Source organism: Cyprinus carpio, chromosome A5 (assembly GCF_018340385.1).
Source record: "Cyprinus carpio isolate SPL01 chromosome A5, ASM1834038v1, whole genome shotgun sequence".
In the NCBI taxonomy this organism is placed as follows: Eukaryota; Metazoa; Chordata; class Actinopteri; order Cypriniformes; family Cyprinidae; genus Cyprinus; species Cyprinus carpio.
The window spans coordinates 12,775,454-12,798,349 of NC_056576.1; the positions used below are offsets into that span (position 1 = coordinate 12,775,454).

General features: G+C 37.7%; 1 long non-coding RNA gene and 2 pseudogenes across 5 annotated transcripts; 1 reads left to right on the forward strand and 2 right to left on the reverse strand.

The window, feature by feature from the left end:
* Positions 1-2,865: 2,865 nt before the first annotated feature.
* On the reverse strand, positions 2,866-7,111 carry LOC122142905. 5 transcript variants are annotated; one of them, XR_006158868.1, is made up of 9 exons: positions 6,957-7,111; positions 6,715-6,849; positions 6,512-6,603; positions 6,231-6,332; positions 5,129-6,127; positions 4,848-5,036; positions 3,658-3,919; positions 3,351-3,455; positions 2,866-2,985 (listed from the first exon to the last, which is right to left on the reverse strand). It is a non-coding gene; the product is annotated as an uncharacterized LOC122142905 (long non-coding RNA). The 5 variants fall into 5 exon arrangements; XR_006158870.1 differs by having other exon boundaries at positions 4,848-5,010; positions 5,129-6,332; XR_006158862.1 differs by having other exon boundaries at positions 3,658-3,903; positions 5,129-6,332.
* Positions 7,112-11,287: 4,176 nt separating this feature from the next.
* LOC122142930 lies at positions 11,288-13,641 on the forward strand (annotated as a pseudogene).
* Positions 13,642-15,935: 2,294 nt separating this feature from the next.
* LOC122145163 overlaps positions 15,936-22,896 on the reverse strand; it is a 54,734-nt pseudogene continuing 47,773 nt past the window's right edge.

Genomic DNA, 22,896 nt, shown 5'->3' on the forward strand with positions numbered 1-22,896 from the left:
TATACAGTTCATCATTTTCTCTAGATACTATGTCTTGATGTATCAGATAGATAAGAATTTTATGACATTTTGGAAGTTATGTTGAGGTTTTCACGGTATTTTTTTGGAGCACGGAAGTAAGCAATCAGATTTAATTAGACCAGATTGTCTGCTTCCTTTCCATGGTACTCCTGCCATGTTAACTGACCCACTTTCTTTGTCCAAGAAATTACACAAAATTTCCAACCCCCAATCAAGCTGGCAGCTTTTTTTTATGAGTTGTGCACCCAAAGCAGATGAGAGGAGAGAGCTCAGACATTCAATGACTACAGCGTTTCTTTGTTTTAAAGTTTTGAAGATTATGTCATTGCTATTTTTGACAACCCAGCTATTATTCCTGTTTGTTCCAGGAATTCTACCCTGAAAATGAAAAGCTGTTTGACTGGTTTGTTTAAAAAGTGTTATTTAAATAATAATAATAATAATGTAAACATACTGAAAGCTTTCAGAAAAGAACACACATGCATAGTCATAAACAATACAGTGAATAAAACATAATAAAACTTCCCATTTACTCCAAAATAGAACCAAGGACTAACAGTACTATACCATTACCATGAATAGTATACTGTCCAAAGACTCATTAAAATCAAAACATAACTACTGTGAATAAAAATTACTTATCCAGTTGGCAGAATAACTTACCATTCTTCAGTCAATACTGGTTCTTCATACGAGGTAAACAGGAAGTGAAATGTGGGTCACTATGGAGAAGATAATGAGTGGAAAAAGCCAATCCAAACAGATTGCTCTGTTGATCCTCCTGTAAATATATTTAATTTGCACACGCAGATGGTCTCACATTTAACAACTCTCTTTTAAAATAGCTTGAATTAATAAAGAAACAGAAATAGTGCATTTATAGCCCATTTGAAAGCTATGAGCTCTTGTTTTTTTAAAAAGGCAATTTTTTTTTTCAAAATCCTTTTTCTCATGATAAATACTAAAACATTATTTCATTTTTTTATAATATAAAATATTTCATCAAACAGTAATACAAAGACTGTTCTTGTATTTCATTATTTAATAGTTGTTTTTTCTCTCCAGATTTTAAAATACCACCCTCCCAAGAAATCCACCTGAATGTCCTCTAGACTCTAAAATAATCAATATGTCATTTATAATACAATTGCCAGCATTCATAGAGGAGTGCGAGTCACTTCAGCGTCTGCTGTAAACTCAGACCATCTGCTCCACTGATGGCTATTGGGATACCCAGCTGCGTCCTAACACTGTGTCCTGTGACACACATGAGTGTTGCACAGCAACTGAGTACATATTCCAACCACGATCATGAACAAGCCCGGTGCTGAGGGCAGAAAATGGACACTTAACCTGGGAGAAGAGCCTCAAATGTGGCATAAAGCAGGCACTCTTCCCCTGCTGTTATCGTAGGGCAACTCTACTGTTGCTGCAAAAACCATTACATCACTGTTCGATGCATTTACCCCTGCAGTGGAAACCGGAGAAGAAGTGGCCTTCGCAAAGATACGATGAGGATGAAAAAGGGGTATAGAGTGAGAAAGAAAGACGCAAAAATATAAAACTGTGGGATAAAACGATCAAATGTGTATTGGGAATACATGAAAGGATTAGGATAGAATGAACCACAGGAGTGAATGAGAGCAGCTGATTGCGGCTGCTGTGTGTGTATCAGAAGATGCTGTGAGGTTGGTGTGAGGCAGCTCAAACCGGTTTGGGCTTTTATGAAGCGTTATCACAGCGAACCGTGAACCACCACTCCACATAAAACCAATGAGGCGCAGAGACTGGCTATCAAAACTTCAATCAGCTAAAAATAAGCAGCATTCATTTTCTGGCACACAGTACCAAATGTTTGTAATTGGGATCACAGATCAGTGTTAGCCAGTAAGTTCTAAAAATGATTTAATCTTTATTTATTAAATATGTAAAACGCATCCATATACGAGCATGAATCACATTTGGTTCAAAAGAGAGGTTTGGCTAAAAATGTATGTACCATCCTCAGATGCTTGCTGAGTTTGTGACGCCTCAGTCTGTTTGTCCCCGCCTGCAGTGTGCTCTATTTCAGAAATCACCACCCATCCAGAAACAAGCCATTTCAGATTTAGATGTGCTACACTTACAGAGCTGAATTATCTGGAGTTGGTGTTTGATTTTGGCTGGTGAAGTAGACAAGTTTTATTTATTATCTCTTTTGTATTGCGTAACAAAGGACTGTTATTCTTCCTTTCAATAGTTTCCACTCAATATGGCGATGAAGAGCCAGCTTTTCCAGATCAATAATGATTACTTAATTAAGCCTGTAACTGCAATAATGCAACCCTGATCTGTGACAACACTGGATTCATCTGTCCTTAGTGCATCAATGAAGACCTGAGGAAAGATGACTCCATTTAGGACAAACCGTCTGTGAATATCCTGAAGGTCTGTAGATAAACTCAAAGGGTCAAGTAGGGGTCATATGGAATCACACTTCTTGAGCAGTACAATTGCCCTGGTGAACAGGCCTGAAAGAGTGCCATGGAAACGGGGTTCTATTAGCAAACTCAGCCAATCAGGATTCAGGACATTGCCCTAGGAAACAAACAAGAGAAGTAATGACATAATTGGCACGTAAACATACAACGACTACATACAAACAATACATTTTACACATCATATTAACTGTAATTATAAGGTTTTTGACTCAATTACAACAGAGCATCAGGAAGTTAATTAGTGATAATTAATGCAATAATAAAAACAATCATTATGGCTATCTGGCAAATCTTATATATACCTAATTGAAGTTGCATACAAATTGAGAGATTCTCTTTGACAATGGCTGCACTGTTTTCGGGCCCAGTGCTCGAGGTTTCTTGGTCGAGAGTGGAGATTCTGGGTAATGTTTAACTAGATTTAATAGGTGTTGGCAAAAGGCACTCTGAGATTGCTTCATCTTGCTCATACAAACCGCGACATCTGACCAACATAAGAAAACAACAACCCAACAAACACAAAAAGTAAGAGACAGAAGAAAACAGGAAGTTTGTATGCATTTCCATTGCAAAAGCCAGGTAAAATATAATAAATGATATAAAGATTAAAACCTATATAAGATATTTAAAATCTACACTACTATTCAATTTTGGGGTCTCTTATGCTCACCAAGGCTGCATTTATTTGATTCAAATAAATGTAAATACATTTTTGATGTAAAAACAACAATATTGTGAAATTTATTAATTAATGTAAAAAAAATTATATTATATATATATATATATTATATATATTATATATATATATATATTATATATAGTATATATATATATATATATATAATATACCTGTGATGACAAAGCTGAATTTTCAGCAGCAATTATACAGTCTTCTCTGTCACATGATGCTTCAGAAATCATTCTAATATGCCAGATCATATTGTCACTGACAATCTGTGCAAAACATGTGCAAATATGACAAGATGTGCATTAAATATCGCATGTGATTTATCGTGCAGCCCTATTAAAAATATAGAAAAAAATGAATCAGTTTTCACAAAAATATTAAATATAAACAAATATAGAGAATATTAAGACTATCTAATAACATCAAGCTAAACATATTAACGTTTGGCTGCATGACAGGTGAGCTTACCTGTGACAAAGGAGCAGGCTGACTGCACACAGAGCCATGAGATCAGCAAAGGTCCTCCTCTATCTGACTCCAGATCAGTAAACAGAAGCTCCGCACACTCCTGCAGCCATGTCTCCTCAAACCCTGAAGGACAGGGACCGGGCAGGGCAAGACTCTCTTCCTCTGGGGTCATAACCTCAACTAATGCAGTCAAGAATGCACCCCAGTACTCCACGTTCTGGTCCAACAGCGCCTCTTCAGGTTGGCCTGCAGATGATGGACGCTGTTATTCAAAAAAAAAAAAAAAAACAGCAACCACACCCATCCATTATTCTTGCAATCATGATCTTTCCATTCTTATGAGAAGGGATTTAAATGCATTATAAGGCTGTGGTATATTTTCTCATGACATGTAGAGCAGTTTGGTATTTCACTGACCTCACATGAGGGCTGGGCGGAAATCCTGACCAAGTCCAAACCCAGTCTGTTTTTAAAGATTACTGAATACAATGTCTAACACAATGCCCCCCTCAATCAAAAACATGAAGAGTGTAATAAGATCTACAGGCTGATTTCAGGGCAACGTATTAAACAGATCTTGATTGTTTTAATTTCCTTCAAGTGTTTAAGAGACTGGCTCAAATTACCAGACTAATATGATATAAAGTGAGGCTACAGCAATAGGTACAGAATGTTAAATGTTAATGTTAAATCAAGACAATTAATTGAAATAATAATAATAAAATATATGTAAATAAATGAATGTTTTCATGACCGAAAGCGAGCAGCGCAGAATGAGTTAAGCATCATTAACAAAAGCATTTGTAAACAAGCAGATGGAGAACAATTTATGTTTTAAATGGTACTGTGAATGCAATTTATCAACACATAAAAAGTTGTTTAGTTTATCTCAGTATAATTATTGTATCTTTGCATTAAAAAGTGGTAATCCATACTCGGAATCTGTGCATTTAACCCATCCAAGTGCACACAAACACCAGTGAGTAGTAACTGCCTTACTCAATGGCACCTTAGCCATGGGTATCAAAGGTGGAAGAGAGCACTACATTTCCTGCTGGTAATGAGAACTGAACCCACAACCTTTGGGTAACAAGTCAGACTCAAGTGCCCTATTCTACAATTACTGCAACAAAATCAGCTGACCATATACAGAGGCACTGCAGGAGTCAGAGTGCTATAGTAATACTCACCTGCAGCGCGCTCTCTATAACTTGCTATAGGACAGTTCTTCTCCAGCCATGTCTCTCTGTTGCAGACTTGATCAATGAGAGACGTACTACTGCGTGGCCATTGGCCAGATGCTGCCACACCTGACACGCCCACTCAGGATCCCCATAAAGGAAGTTCACTGTACTTTGGTGGAAAGAAGCAAAGCCATCCTAAAGCAGATGTAACATTCACAATCAACACAGTTCACGTCACTTGCTATGTTTGTCAATGACTGCACACTCCAAAGGACATGAAGAAGCACCTCTAGTATGTTTGGAGTCCTGTGAATCTCCTGCAGTAGTTGGAGGAGAGCTGAGTGAGGAAACACCAGAGCAATGGCCTTTTATCATCCTCACTATATCCACTTTTTGCCAGCCACTCCAGCGGGTACTGTTGCCTCACAGATGCCATCTACAGTCTGGACTCAAACTCACTGACAACATCACTGTGAGATGACCGACTGCTCAACGAGAAGACTCAGATTACATTGTGATCACTGATTATGACTGCTGTGGCAAAAAACTAATGACAAATAAATGACAAAAACTGCTTATATGTTAGTTTTCAGTGCCCTGGCCAGTATGGCTCCTATCTGTAGGAGGAGTTGGCCATGCAGTCTGTGACAGCACACAACATCCTGCGATTCCAGCAGGTTTTCCACCAACTGCAGGACAGTTGCCAGATATTCACTTGGTGGTATCATAGCAACTAGGGCTCTCGATGACATCACTCGTACGCCATAGACTGGACTGGCAGCTAGGAGGAATAGCGGAGGCAGGAATTTCGACAAAGTCCTGAGGAAAACACAAAGACATCAAGCAAATCAGAAACACGAATGTATATTAATGGTTATAAATCAGGAAAATTTGACTAATTTGCCAGATTTAATATAATATCATAGTCTTCAAAAATGTAAAATCTAAATATATACTGATATGATATTATACAAAATATTGTGTATTTAAATCTGGATATAATATCATAATAAATAAAAAATCATATATTATACAACTTTTTGGATAGTCAAATTTAGCAAATAATATAATACAATAAACCTAATGTAATATACAATATAATACATTTATGTTCATGCATTTGGATGTATGGATTGTTTGTACAGCCGTAAACCATCATACGGTGTCTGTTCCTCAGCACCAGGCTGTAGTTTGGTGAGCAGGGTGAGGACAGGGTAGAGGGAAGGTGGCGTCATGAAGGTCTTTAGCTGCGCTTTCCAGCGCCCCCTGGAGGAAGGGCTGTAGGGCTGGGTAGAGGTTAAAGAAGGAAGAAGAAGACATGCTGGAATGAGTGGAGCCCTCTTCACCGGTCAGCTGTTAACCCAACATTCTGGTGCAGAGAGAACCTACGAGAAGTCAAAGTTCAACACGTGACTTCTTCACAAGTGTTGAAATGAGATCAGGGGAAGACAAAGTATTTGTATTACGGGGCGACTGGAGAACAGAAAGGCCCTAGAGGGAGAGAGAGAGAGAGAGAGCACTATATGATTTTTTTTTTTAATAAAATAAAATAAATCAAAATAAAACAAAAAATGATTTAATGGCTACATAAACACAAGTAATTTAACTTGAAATTTCTATTAGAATCCCACAAATTCCTAATTGAAAATGAATCCTTCACTCTATTGTACCTGGGCGGAATCTCCCTGATCTATGGATCAGAGCTGCTCAGTAGAGCCCTGCAGAATTTAGTGATGCCAACACAGCAGCCCTTTACTGCCCCCTAATGGAAGATGAAAAAGAAAAAAGAGAGAAAAAGAGAAACCAGGACCACAAACAGATAAGATAAAAAAAGTGTTTGGACATCAGTGGGAAAAGAGCAAATCTGTCTTACCCAATGTCTGCGTTTCAGAATGATGTCTTTAAACACGTTGGAAGCCCCTCTGAGTTCTTTCACACTCAATGTCAGTTCTTTACAGTGGAGTGACAGGATTCTCTCCCCCAGGGAGCCCAGAAAAATACCAATTTCCTACCAGGAAAGTAAATCATCCACTGTGTCTTAGGCATACACAACTACTTTTGTAAACCACCACTTTAAACCTAGTATGCTGATATTCTGTCATCTAGCAGCTTTACCTTCAAGAAAACCCAGCAACACGTCAGCACTAGACTATGTTCCTCAGAGAGCAACACATTCTCCTCTCCATCCTCATTAAGCCCCGCCCCCTCAACCCCACCCTGACCAATCAGAGAACTGATTGCATTCCCCATGTCACAGAATGATGGAGGCACATCTGTAAAAAAAAAAAAAAAAAGAAAAGTATATTCTTACAAGAAAATCTCATTAGACATATTTTTTCATTATAACTTAATGGATCACATCTGCAGTTTCAGTGTACCTTTCTCCTCAGTGTCCTGGTCCCCAAGAATTCTCTCATGCTCACCAAGGCTGCATTTATTTGATCAAAATGTTGTGAATGATGTGAAATATCATTACAATTTAAAATAACTGTTTAAATATATTTTAGAATTTATTCTTAAGATGACAGAGCTGAATTTTCATTTTGGTAGCTGCTGTCAGGAGTCAAATAGACCAGTCAACAAAATCTGAGAGAAACTATCACGAAACACACCACATGATCTACCAATAAAGCCATTTATAGTGTTTCTATTGATTAAAAATGCTTCATACCTAAACAAATGAATAGTACTTCCGACAAGTACGTTAAAAATGTGGATTATTATTCATCATGGGTGACTAACACACCTATAAACTTCTACAACGGCACAGAAAACTGAAAACTTGCATCCATGCCAATAGATGCCCTGTAGTCAAAGACCATCATCATATTGATTATTTAGAAAGACAAATGAGTGGCAGCAAATATTTCTTGTGCACCTTTAAAATAATGCTGAAATCAAATATAAAAATATATAACATGTATTTTCATAAAATTTTGAAGTCTCTCAGAGCGGAATACTCCACTTGTGATGGGGCTTCTTTAGTCTTTGGACTGGAGCAGAGGAGGTTCAGAGCTGTCCTCCAGAGAGGAGAGGGCAAGATGGAGAGTCTTAAGAACATGGCTGTCTGCACTCCAGAGGGAGGCCCACTGGGCACTCATAACACAGGACCACGTGTGAAGGTGACTGGGAGCCGTGGGGTCCAGAGCTGACAACTTCATGCATTCTTGGGATGCATTTATAATAAGCTCACGCTTCTGTTCCTGGAGGAGGGATCTGTAGACTTCTGAGACACATGGAGAAATTTTAGGATGTGAGAGGGAAGAGCTGGATACAGTTCCAAAACCTTTTAGGAGGAGAAACTACATTTAAATTTACATTTATTTACAATTCATTTTATAACGAACTGATGCTAACAAGCCTCTCAGAAAGCCAAGATAAAGCTTATTTTCCAATTCATGTAGTAATTACATTAAAATGTATTTCTGATATAAATATTATATTATTTCTTTTATTTTTTACATTCATATTATATAAAATGTATACTATAATTTATATAAGAATAAATGTGTAAATATTTCAAAATATTCTTTAAAAAACCTTCATAATTTTTTCCTAGTTATAACTACAATATTATTAACAATATTCATATTATATTATTAATAATAATACAGCAATCTGTGACGACACATTAAAGAGCCACAAAATGGTAAAAAACAAACAAAAAAAAAAACACTATATTTGAATGCTGAGACTTTGTTTTGTTTCCAAAAGTAACCTGCTCTGTTTTGTCTGTCAGCGTGTTGTCGGACGTACAGTAGCAACAGTAACTAGGGTGGACAGGTCTTTGCGAAGGGTCAATTACATACTGTAGCTGACCTGTGTTGGTGATTTGCAGCAGATTCCAGGCAGCTGATGCTGCACACAGACTGTCTGTTGTTGTGGTGAGCAGCATTGCAGCTGTAGTGCCTTCCAACAAATGTGTATCTCTGCTGGAAACCTGAGAAACACGATTAACTGACACAAAATTAGATACAATAATTTTAGTTGTTTTTTTTTTTCCAAAAATATAGTTCAAACCACAAGCACCCACCTCTCCTAAGATAACTCTCATCAGAAACTCCAAAACATCTCTCACACTCATATTTACACTATCCTTACTGTAGACCAACAGGGCCGCCCTGCCCTGGCAGCAGCTGAAACACCTGCAAACAAACCTAAGAACACAACAGGTGCTGTCAGGATCCAGATCCACATCGGCTGTTGTTGAAAGCAGTACAGCTTCAAAAATGTGGGTGTTACAAATTCTCCCTTTGACAGTCTGGTAGCACAACAATGGCCCATTTCTAGATGTTTCATCTGACATAACAACAAGAATCAGCTCGGCAACTTTACAAAGCAGAGTGCTGCATTCTGCCTTGAGAACCTCTCGTCCCATAGTGCTGTCCTCCAGGAACATACAGGCTGCCATGGGGCACACACTACAACAATTACAACACAACAGATATGACTATATAAAGGCATCTGTAAAATAGTAACGAACTGATGCACACTCACCTATCTGAAGATCTTTCAATAAAAACACCTTCAAAACAAACAAACAAACAAACAAAAAAATAATATTTTTTACATTTTTAATCAATCAAAATCAAAGCATGGCCAGAAATACATTTCTATGCATTCATATATATATAGGTTTGTAATAACTTTGCAAATGTATTTTAAAAATATTTAAAAAATGAAATGATTACATTGCATAAGTATTCACCCTTTTCTGGGACACTCGAAATTTAACTCAGGAGCATTCATATTGCTTGTAGATATTACTCCACTTGGAATGGAGATAACCTGTGGCAAATTCAACTGAATGTGTATGATTTGAAAAGGCACACACCTCTCAATAAAATGTCTAACAGCTGAAAATGAATATCTTGGCGAAAAACCAAGCCCTGAGGTCAAAAGAAAGCCTGCCTGTAGAGTTCAGAGACAGGATTGTGCCAAGCTACAGATCTGGGGAAGAGTTCAGAAAAAAAATCTGCTGCACTGTAGGTTCACAGAAGCATGTAGCCTGCATTATCCTTAATGGAAGAAGTCTGGAACAACCAGAACTTTCCTAGAGCTGGCCTTCCAGCCAAACTGAGTAATGGATGGAGAAGGACCTTGGTTAGAGTGGTGACCAAGAAGCTGATGTTCACTCTAGTTGTCATAAATAATTTTTTTTGCTTTGTCATTATGGTGCATGGAGTGTAGATTGCTGTGAAAAAAGTAATTTAAAGCAGTTTTAACATAAGGCAGGGAACATAAAACGTGAAGGGGTATCAATATTTTGCAAGCCACTGTGTGTGTGTAAGTGTGTATATATAGCTTTTTAACCTGTTTTTGTTCCAAAAGATTCAGCAAATATTGTTTATTGTTTACTTCCTCAGCAGTGGAGAAGTTTATTCCAGCCAAGACCTGCAGCATCTGTAAAACAGAGTTAAGAAAGTGAAACCAACAAACAGGAGCAAAAATTGTTAATGTCATTTTAAAGTAAAGGTGGAAATTACTTAGTCTAATTTGCGGCAGACGGATGAAGTGGTGACTGTAACTGTAAAGCCAAAACAAGCTGAACATATTGGTTAAGAGCAGCATATTGTAAGGATTATTGTGCTTCTTTTATGGACCTTCTGTAGGATCTGTGAAGCCTTCTCCAGTGAGCGCTCCCTGCTCCGTTTGCCTGCACTCCTGCCAAAAAAACACCATCCCTCTTTCACTCAGTGCTTTACAATAATATATAGGAGTGTTTCTTCAGCTATGGGTACTTTTGACCCAATGGACTAGAAATAACCTCTTAAAATACATAGTTTACACTATTTCTAAATTTGTACAAGTAACACTTGAGGTGGATGCAACACAGGACAATTCTGTCACATCTATCTCGAATAAAGCATTGTGTTTAATGACATTTTAAACAATTTTGTCTTGCTTAAGTTCATTTCACAGCAAGCATTTCTTGCAATTAAATAGCTTGCAATTTATTCAACTTTTAAGTACCCTTCTGGCATGTGTTTACATAAAACATTGGCAAAGCCTATCAAATCAAATGTACTTGTATGAATAACAAAACAGCATGCAACAGCGCTTATTAACAGTAAAGTTTTATTAAATGTATTATCTCACTAAGTTACAAGTTTTTCAAAGTTTGCTAAGTTAAGTTTGTCAGTTTCTGCAAGAAAATCCTTAGCGATAATCTGATAGTCTTTGATGCGAAGAAAACTTTATAATAATCATATTTGCGAGCTTCAGACTCAATTTATTCATCTTAACCCGATACACACAGCTCCATGTGTAGGTATAAAGTCATTCTCATTCTACAGCGAGATACAGTGTCACATACACGATTAGCGCACGCCAGCGCCCCTACCGGCACGACTGTATGATAATCTAACGCACATGGCTAATGGCTACAGTATCAGGCTGTAAACACAGTCTCTGATGCTACAGTACGTTTTTTTAAAATGAAAATCCTTGAATCCAATGAACAATTAATTGCCATCTTTCCCCCTCTGAATGGGCTAAAGCTGTTAGCTAAAAAGTGACAATAATTTAATTGAATGTTGCATTAGCTTTAAAGAGGTCAGTTTGTTTTATGCTGGCTTAGCTAACAGAGCATGTATCTGTTATACACTATATTATCCGCACTGTTGTGCTTTTTGATATTGAAATGGTTGAAACGGAGAAGATATTGCATGGATGTGAAGAGGTTAGATGGAAAAACGGTTCTTATTACTGGTAAGTGAGTACTTTAGGCTTCATATCTCCGACTATTAAGAGTAGCATCTCTTTGAGTAACATGACTGACAGCTGCTGAATGCTACCACAGGTCACACAAATATGTATGCTCTTTCATTTGTATTTTTACATATTCCTTTACATATTAAAACTCAAACCATCATCTAAAGCTAAATCAAATTGGCTGAATGATAAGTGTGTTACTCTGTGTTGCTCAGGAGTATCCTTTATAGGAAGGTCAGTGCTATCGTGAATGAGATGTTTGAGAAGTGTGAAGCTCCCTTGCTTTTAAGACCTTCTTTTATTCTTGTACATCTCATGTGGCATGGCGGCTGTATGTTTCAGGTGGGAACAGTGGTATTGGGAAGGAGACGGCTGTGTTGCTGGCTTTGCGAGGAGCCAGTAACAACCATAAATGCAGGAACGAGAAGGAAGGCTGTTCGGGAGATCAAAGCCAGGAGCCACAATATGAATGTGCTGTTTATGGAGGTTGACCTGGCCAACATCAGGTCTATACGAGAGTTCAGCAAAACCTTCTTACAAAAGGAGGAAACGGCTGGATATTTGATCAATAACGCAGGTGAGGATGGATATCAGGGTGGTAAACTGGTCTGAACCAGGTGGTTTCACACTGGGGTCCGGGGACCCTGTAGACCCTCAGTGTTGGGGAAAATTACTTTTAAAAGTAATGCATTGCAATATTACTCCATACAAAAGTAACAAATTGCATTACTTTTTATTTAAAAAATGTATCACGATTTCTACAATGCTATTAAGCAGCAAAAACTCAACATTAAGAAATGTTTAATGAGCACCAAATCAGCATGAAATAACTTCTTAAATTGTAATAATATTTCACAATATTACACATTTACTGTATTTTCATCAGATATATGTTTTTCTTTCCCTCAGGCATGCCCAGCGTTCTCGACTGGACAGATGATGATTTCTCCATGTGCTTTGGCGTGAACCACCTTGGCCACTTCTTACTGACGAACCTTCTTCTCCCGCGACTGAAAGAGAGCTCACCGAGCAGAGTGATCACCCTCACCTGCTCCAGCTATAAGTACCAGAAGCTGGACTTCCAAGATCTCAACTACAACCTGTTCCCGTTCTTCACCTACTGCCGCAGCAAGCTGGCCAACATTTACTTCACACAGGAGCTCGCTCACATGATGGAGGGGAAAGGAGTGACTGCGTATGCCGTTCACCCTGGTGAGATATAAAATATAGCCTGACTTTCTCTACAACTGCAGAAAAGGTTGCTAGGGTGTTCCTGGTTGTCCCTGAGTGTGAGCAGTAATAATAGTGATCTTTAGCTTAGCAAGAATCTGTAATTGTCTGAACTGATTATTGTGAAGTTCTTTTTATCTTTTGTCTCATTCAGGTTACGTTCAGAGTAACTGGACCTGTCATTACTCGGTTCTATTCCGGATCCTGGTGCAGGTGGTGATGTTCATGTTTTTTGTTTCGTGTGAGGCTGGGGCGCAGACGGTGGTCTACTGCGCTGTGTCAGACGAGGTGCTCACGCACAACGGAGGATACTTCACTGACTGTCGGCCGGCTCATCTAAGAGCCTTCGCTAGAGATTCTGGAGTAGCTAAAAAACTTTGGGAGGCCAGTGAGAGACTAGTTCAACTGGCCTGATAACTGTATACAGTGCTTTTTGTTTGCATGTTTAAGAAGCAGACTGATTCTTTTGATATTTATGGAAAACCATGTTAGTTTTTGGTTTGTTTAAATGTGATTTTATGGCATTTTGACGTTGTGTGTGTGCTGTTTTTTTTACAGTGTAATTTATTTGATGATGATTGATGTGGTTTTTGACATGCAGTATTGTATTTCCCATGATTTCATTAAACACTTTAATTAGTGAAGAATGTAAATAGGTCACTACAAATTCCATTTAGGAAGATGGAGGGTGGCCATTTATAAATGCAAACAAATCAAAGCCCAAAAGCGCACAAATCTAGCAGAAGGTTACAAAGGTTACATTAATGCATTTGGCATATGCTGTTATCCAAAGCAATTTACATTTCCTTTTGCATTCATACATTTGATCACTCCATGTCAGAGGTGACATTTTTAAGTATTAATTTTCCCCCCTAAGTATATATATTTATATAATAAAGGTAGATTTAATTTTCCCCCCCAAGGTAGAAATTTAAAAAGCATTTTAAATGCTAATGAAAAATAAAGGGAAAAAGTGGTTGAAAAAGCAATTGCCATTTGCATTACAGTTTATGGAGTAGTGTATAATGTCTCCTTCAAAACCCTCAATATTAAATATTATGTGATTTGAAAGATTGTACTTATTTCCATAATCCCTGATATAGAATGCAATAGTAAGGTTAACTGCATTGCATTGTTTTTCAAGTAAAAACCCTTTAAAAACATATTGCTTGTCAATGTTGAATACATGCACAAGATTCTTCAGTATTTAAATCATCTCATTTATTTATATCTTTTGAACACATTTGCTTAAGTCAGGGAATACACAGAGCATGTTTGAGAACAGCAATAACAAGATTAAGAATCATCAGAAATCAAAGAGAATATTTTCTTATACAGAAAAACAAAACTAACAGAGGGCTACTGTGAGAAAACTCAACTTCAGAGAAACATATCCGGTAAGGTTTCCGATCAGAGAGATGATATGACGAGTCGAACGGAAACAATCCTGTGCCTAAAGATGGACAATGTTGCAGTGCAGGTAAAAATACTCTGGATCTCTGCTATCTACTGAGCTGTAGTTGTTAAGTCAGTCATAAAAGACTGATAAAAGTCAGAAACAATCCAAAATTTTATTGGCCATTCAGGTTTGGTGAATATCTGCAAAGCACAAACAGCAGATCTATGATACAAATTTAGCTTTAAGTGATTTCGAAAAAAACATGCATATTTAGCTAATATTGCAAGTGCTTCTCTGAAGTCAAGCAGTCTCATACTAATTAGAAATCTTATTATCGTTAATATAAATATCAGTCACCCTGCATTGACAACAATGAGCTTAATACAAAAGCATGCCGTAGAAATATCACCATTTTCATAATCTTAACATCATTGACATTTCATAGCTGTAGTCTTCGTCATTTACACTGCCATTGTCAACATAATTTTGGGACAAAAATATTATATGTATATATATATGCACTTAAAGCTGGTAAAACAGATAAGAGAAAGGTTTAGGTAAACCAGCATTCAATAGAAAAAATGAAATCAAAAAGTTATTAAATAACACCAAACCTAGTGTTCAAGTGACTATCATGCAAAGAAATTCCAGCTGAAATGCAAATAAACTGCAGTTTCAATACTGTGTGTCCTGTTTTAATAGTGATGTGCACGTTCACTCTTCAACATGTTTATTTTTGTTGCTAAACACAGAGAACAGTACACTTTTTACATGCTGTTTTGTATGTTTTTTTTTTTTTTTTTTTTTTTTTTTTTTTTTTTTAGGGAGCGGACAGGTGTGGAACTCAGGTGAACACAGGTGAAATTTTGCATGAGATAAAGCATCCAACAATGAGACGCAACTGTAACAGAAGCAGAACACCGGAGCACAAACACAAGTACACGTGCCTCGCTGAGTCGATTTGTTTGGGAAAAATATTTTGATTGAATTTTAAACGATTGCCTCTTTTTACTGTGTGAGAGGTGCTTCGGAAAATTTCTTTCAAATACCAACAACAGAAAAAGATCAGTAGTCATCATCGATATGATGTGGCTCAAAACTATTGAGTTCAAACATTAGACAAAGTGTGACAAAATTAAGAAGCATGTAAGAAGTTGCGATAATAATATCAAATAAATAAATACAACCTGAGGACACAAGGTCAATAAAATAGTCACATGACCGGGTGATGATGTCACACTGACATGTCAGTTCACCACGGTTCAAACCCTTCAAAAGTAGAGTGAAACCAGTATAAAGTTGCACAAGGTGTGACAAACACTCTGTATCTTACCATCTTCTGACATATAAAACTATTGCTGCCTATCTCCACAACTAAACTACTAACCCCTCCAAACACCTAAAGAACTCAACACTCCTTGCACTTTGACCATCCAAAGGGTAAAAACACTTTAAAAAGGATCCAGGGTAACAAAATTTTCACTCTCCTTAAAAGTCTCACACACAGACGACAAACAAAATATACTGTATATAAACTCTCAAAAATAGAATGAGTAATATTAATAAGTCAACACTATATGTCACGAAAAATATAAATGTTGACATATAAGAGCAAAGAAGCAAAAATATGTAACTCCATCAGCTAAAAACCACCAAAATTCCTTCAATCAGCTGCTCTTTAACGGCCTCCAATGACTTTAAACCTCAACTATGACTAGCGTAGAGATACAATAGTTGTTTTTTTGAAAAAATTTCCTTTAATGATGTCATTGGATGTCCACATCTTTGAATAGTCCGAGAAAACACATGAATGAGGAGGTCATCTAGTACTGTATGTTCAGCTGAGGTATGGCTTTTAGTTTGATTCAGTCGGTCCAACTTGAACGGGCGAAAAAGTAATGAAGTAACGAAAAAAAATCGAAACATCGCAACATTAGCAATAACACTAACATTGCAATTGGTGTAACAGGTTACATATAAAGTTCAATTGTGGCTTTCCAGAACAAGGAATTCTTCATCTAATATGCAGTTCGCCAACTGACAGCAAATCTGCGTAATTATTCCAAATCTGAGCTAACGATGCGAGAAATAACGACTGGAAGACCCCGAACGTCACGTCGTTCTTTATCAGGCTCTGGTAGAATCTGCCCCAAAACAGTCACACATACCAACAAATGTCCACTAACATTTGAACACACATGGACAGACGCATCGGTTGGATGTGAATCACACTGAGAAGCCTGTACATTAACGCTTTTGATATACTGAAAAATTCATGCTCTCCAAAAACGTTAAGAAAAGAAAAGGCATAAGTTCAAAATCATTGGCATCCAGAACGGGAATTGTGTGAAAAGTGACATGTACAATTGCTTTTGTATTTAATACTAATAACAATAGTAAGAACAATATTAATAATAATAATAATAACAACAATAATATTGAAAATCTACACACTGTAAGTGAGGACGGCGAATCAGTGTAACATTACTCACACTGGGAAGGTGCGACAGAAAGCACTTTGCTGAGGCCTTATTATCCGTACTAATCAAAGACTGTCCAACTCCACACAGCACATGTGCACAACGAGGGGAGTCTCTGCACGGGTGTAAAGATACAAGGACGGTGTCTGGGAGGAAGGGAGGGGGGAAAGTTGAAGGTAAGACAGAAGACGACGCACAAAAGTGATTGGCAGGTGAGGTGATTGACAGGTGAGGGGGCCGGGCCCAGTGTGGGAGGGTCAGGCACAGCAGACTCACAGCCACCCATCACTGGGCTCACTTTCCTTCCTCCCTCTCTCCAACCTCCCCCCTCCCTCACTCTCTCTTTCACTCTTGCACTCTCCATTTCTGGCTGGGCACTCTTGTTAGATGTGGCTACAATGAGCTCAACCTGAGGAAAAAAAGGTTGTTAGGTGCGTCATCACTTTGTACAACAACAAAATCTTTACAAGAATGTGCAATGAGCAGACCAAGGCCCCGTCCACACGAAGACATGTTTCGCTGTATACACATACATTTTATATCGTATAGGCGTTTCGTCCACACAGATCCTGCGTTTTGGGAGAGTGACACCGATATTTTTTGAAACCGGGTCCCAGAGTGGATACATTTTAAAAAGCCGCCTTTGCGTTTTCGTGTGGACAGCGAATCCGTATATTTTCTGAAACGATGACATCATCAGCCCACGTCTCGCCCCTAGTCAGACACCGCTACGTCACGTAACCGAAACAAAAACATGAACAAACAATGAACGATTGTCTTTTTATTAAATAACATTAACACCGATTAATAAATGTATTGTTCCATGTTCGTGTTCGTGTGGACATAGCCCAAGGCTACATTAAAAAAAAAAAAAACCAAACAAACAAAAAAAACTTTGGTGTAGAAACAATTTTCACTCTAAAATTGCTAGTAAATTTCACAATTACAAAGAAATACTGAATTAAACAGAAATTTGTAGAAGCAGAAAGACTGAAATGGTATTTTCTAGTAAAACATACTCAAATCTGAAATAAATCATTTTTTATAGTGTAATTGTCACAAGGGCTATGTCTCAGTAACTTTGAAAAGACCAAAATGTTTCCTCTAACAGTGGTGAATTCTATAATATCAGCATATTTTAAGGCAGCTATATAATAAAGATGCTGCTAAATATTTTTGTGGAAACGGTGATACATTTTGTTCAGAATTCTTAGATGAATTTCAATAAGTTCCAAAGAACATCTGACCGCAAACTTTCTAACAGACTTTCAAACATGAGCATTTGTTAAAAACTCTACCATTAAATAACATTAATCTGTCTATACGCGGATGTACCTTCACTGTAGAGGGGCGGCTGGAGCTCCCGAACAGTGGAAATGGACATTCTGCCATTTAGAGTCCCGGCGATGCCACACCCTCGTCTCTTCTGATTGGCTGCTGCGCGGCCGGCCCTGCCCATCCACATATTGCGTGAGGCGGATGTAGGCGATGCAGGCGGCCTCATCTCCAATCAGGTGCACGTGAGGGTTAAGGATGGTGGTGTGGATAGGCTTACTGTTCTTAGACAGCACTATGACAGAGTGAGAAACGGCCACACTTTAATAAACCGACGTCATGACTGACAGGGTAGAGGTGAAGAGTAATCCGACTCCGCTTACAGTTCTCAAAGTAAAATCTGTGGAAGTCCATCCCCTCCACCAGGTTTCCCAAGGCCTCAGGTTCAAAGCAGGTGAGTCCAGGGTCGCAGATTTTACTGGAAAGAATTAACACCATTGTTTCAGTGCCATCTCATTTACTGTCAATCGTGGGTAAAGTTAAAAATACACCTCACACAGAAATAACTTACGCATAGGCTTCAAAGTCGCCATTGTTGTTGGCCTCAATAAGCTGTTCAGTGATTTTGATGATCTCCTGTTTGCGTGCTGTAGAAAGAGGAAGTCGGCATTAACAGAAGCCAGCTAATCAAAACTCTCTTTTATTAGTATGCGCATGAAGGAGGAGCATTATGGGTAAGCAGTCTATATATCTTTTAAAACACCGCAAACATGTTCCACAGATTCACTATAATTTATTCAGCAGACTCATTTCTAATGTGTCTTTCTCCATCAGTACACAAGCTGCTGTGACAGACAGAAGCGCACACACACAAAAATAAAAAACAGGTTGTCTGAACATCCACCCAAACAGATTTCAGCCACCTACACTACCGTACGTGCTCTCACACACAGCGTTTCCTTTCCAGCTCTGTTAGTCACAGGACTCCAAATACCACAGCTCAAAAACTCAGTCTCTGGAGGCAACACAAGATTCTCTGGAAGACCAGGTGCTCCAATCACAAGTGGTTTGTTTAGATTATTTAAATATATAATGATTTTTTTTTTTTATGTTGGATTTACATATTTTACATTAAGAAGCTAGCTATTAAGAAGGGTATGTGAAAAGACGCAAAAAAAAAAATAATAAAAATAAATAAATGAAGACAAAATATGATAATTATGACAGCATGGTAAAAAGTTTCCAAGAAATTTAACTTAACATAACATAACACATATAATAAAAAAAATAATAATAATAATAATAATAATAATAATAATAATAATAATATTAATATTAAGTAATGCTTCTTGAGCAATAAATCAGCATATTAGAATGATTCTTGAAGGATTATTTGACACTGAAGAAAATTCAGCTTTGCCAATGCAGGAAAAATGACTTTTATTATTTTAAAATATATTCAAATAGAAAACTTTTTATAATTGTGATTATATTTCACTGTATTTTTGATCAAATAAATGCCGCCTCGGGAGCCATAAGAGACTTTTCAATAACAAAAAAAACTCACCAATCCCAAACTTCTGAAGAGTAGTGTATATATATTCTTTTCTGTTAATGTTATTTTAATAACAATCAACTCCGGGGATATTTTTTTTTTTTTTGCTGTATCAACCTGCAATAACACTTGTGAGAGACTCTCCTCTTCATAATACAAAAGTGGTCAGAGATGACATGTTTCTCCCAGTCCCAGAGGTCCACAGAGATGTGATTAAATCACCCGGGAAATCCACACTGTATGCATGTTAGTCCCAGAAGCATCATTGCTGCCTGGAAATCAAAAACTCATGCTGCTACAACACTACCACCACAACAACAACACCACATACTCACAATGTGCTGACAGCAGGGGGATCGAGGACGGTTGGGCAGGGGAAGGGAAGGGGTGTGATGGGGCAGATACCGGGGCAGTAAGGGGTCTGCTGGCTGCTGATGGCTCACTGTCTGTATGGGGGGCTGTAGGTCTGCGCACGCTGCTCACTAGATCAGTCAAACGTGACACTGGATGCATAATTGACGAAAGGCAGATGACAGGAAAAAAAAGATAGATTTACAGCTAGTTGCTAGCAGAAAACATGGTGAATCAATTATGCAGTGATCGACAAGTTTCTAATAAACATGGACTCGGCAGAACTTCTTCTGAATAACCTGTCTGCAAGCTGGTTCATCAGGGACTTACTCTGTGTGGGAATGTTGGGGGTCTGGGGTGTGGAGGGGGCAGAAACAACAGCTGGAGTGATAGTGCTTCCCCCCTCACCATCATATGTGGGCACCGAGCCCCGACGAACCACACCCAATAGATCAGTGAACTTAGTGGCAGCTGTGGGCCCAGACAACACAACACAAAAAAAAGAGTGGAGTTGAGCTTAGAAAAGGAGCAGAACAGTAACAGCAGTCCTGTGTGCAGTGCCATTAAAGGAACAGTTTACTCGAAAATAAAAATCTATTTCATCATTGTATCCTGTAGGGTATCCCCATAAATCTCCAATGCCTTAAATGAGAAGAGGCATTTCAAAACAGCTGTAGCAAATGATTATATGGACTGTTAAGAAGTAAGATTTATTAGTAAATAATTTCAGCCTTTTCCACACAATCTGTAGCAAATGATTATATGGACTGTTAGGTGCAACATGATTATATGGAATTATATATATATATATATGAACAGGGATAAATGGGTGGTTCATATATATTATATTAGCCATTTTTTTTTTGTTTTTTTCTGAAGAAAAACCAATGGGCAAAGTCAAATAGATCAAATATACACTATCGTTCAAAAGTAAGGGGTAGATTGGAATAAACTGTTTTCTATTCATCAAAAAATCCTGAATAAGATATAATAAGAAAAGCATCATGTTGCATGTTTCTTGAGCACCAATTCAGCATAAAAGAGGTCAGAATGATTTCTGCAGGATCATGTGATACTAAAGTAATGCTGAAAAATACAGTTTGCCATTACAGGGAATAAATTACATCAAAAACTTGTGAGAATATATAAAAATGCTGTTCAAAACACCAAGAAATAATAATAATAATAATAATAATAATAATAATAATAATAATAATAATAATAATAATAATAATAAAACAACAGTAATTATAAATTGTGATATTGTTTCACAATATTACTTTTTTTCTGTATTTTTGATCAAAGAAAAGCCATAGTGGATATGAAATGACCCCAAAATATTGAAGGATAGTGTACAGTACACATGTATTTATAATATATAATTTCTTTTGCAGGGTAAATTTATACAACAGAGATGTAAAAAAAATTCAAAAACATCTCTTCCTCAAAATTTTTCAAAAAAACCCCTTCAAAAACAAAAATGGATACACAAAAATGACTTAAAAAACGCTGTCTTATGCACACCAGGCCAGTAGTTGCCAATGTCATTTTTAAAGGAGCACTATTCGAACACGTAATATGCATGTCCACGACATCACAAAATTCGATTATGATGTTCGAGAAGATAATGCTACCTGTTTTTCAAAAGCTTGCATTTTCAGGCCCCCCAAAACACCACTGTCTTGTAAAAGAACGGCCAAAAACGCATAAAAAGGTTTCTGTTTTTAGTTGAAAATGGCATTTTGTTTTAAAACATCCCCTTGGTGTTTCATAGAGGAAAAGAAATTCATACATGCCTGGAAGAACATGAAGGTAAGGTGAGTAAATGATGACAGAACTTTCTTTTTTTTTGTTGAACTATACCTCCAAATAAATCTAGAGAAATCACCAGAAATTGATTAAACCATCAGGACACCGAAAACGGCAAGATTAGATATGATTAAAAACAAAGTATCCGTTTACTAATGAGAACACAAATTATGACCATAATCTTCAGTAATGCCACTCATTTGATGGCACTACTTTACAAATTTTAGTGCTGATTTGTATCACACACATGCAAAAGGGGATTATGGGAAGGTGGGTGAGGTCATGGCAGTCAGAGGGCACTTACTGAAGAGAGCGGGGGAGGGGCCTGGAGGTGTGTGGGCGGAGTCAGGCTGAACTGAACTGTTATCTACAAGCTTTCCTGTGACAACCCACCCAACATCACAGAGAGAGAGATGGGACACAGAAAGCATACTGACATCAATAGGGTTTTTGCAGCCATTCTCTAGCCTAGCAGTCCCAAATAAGTATTTGAATTAAGTATTCCTTTAAAACAAGACAAGTATCTGAGAAGCAAAACTAGACATATTAAGACTTGCTTTTAGATAATTGATCTTGAATATAACTGTATTTTGTCTCGTTCCACTGGCAAACACAACACTACAGAAACACAACAAAATAGAAAGTTTTCCTAAATCAAATCAACATACTAGCCTATTAAAACTATAAAAGGACCATAAAAAGCATGCTAGCTGATTGCAGAAATCAACATGACTGCATCAAAAACACATCTTCAGAGTTTGAAAACATTTATTTACAGTCCCTCATTAACTGGCTCTATTCAAACAACTATTCAAACAGAAGTGCTTTACAGTAAAGCTAGCATAGATGTTATTAAGCTAACTTCTCACAGCTGTGCTATAATTCATCACTCAACTATTGCAGCCAGATATTTCCCCCAACACCACCTCAAAGTAAAACACACACACACACACACCCACCCTTCTCACCGTCTCTTTTGTGTGATCTCGAAACAAGACATCACGCTCCTGTCATGCACACTGTCTGCCCAGAAATTTTGCGGCAAGTTTTCTCGCTCTGCTCATACGCACAATCGCTCTGAAATAACCAGGGTCTCTGTTTCCCACTGAGCTTAATTATAGCACAAGGTGCCCTTGCCTTGTTCTGGGGCAGAGAGAGCTGACACAGACGCTGAAAGTAGGAGTGACACCAACCCAGAACAGAGTTTTCGAGCCCAGAAGTGAGCACTGAATGAGCTCAGGC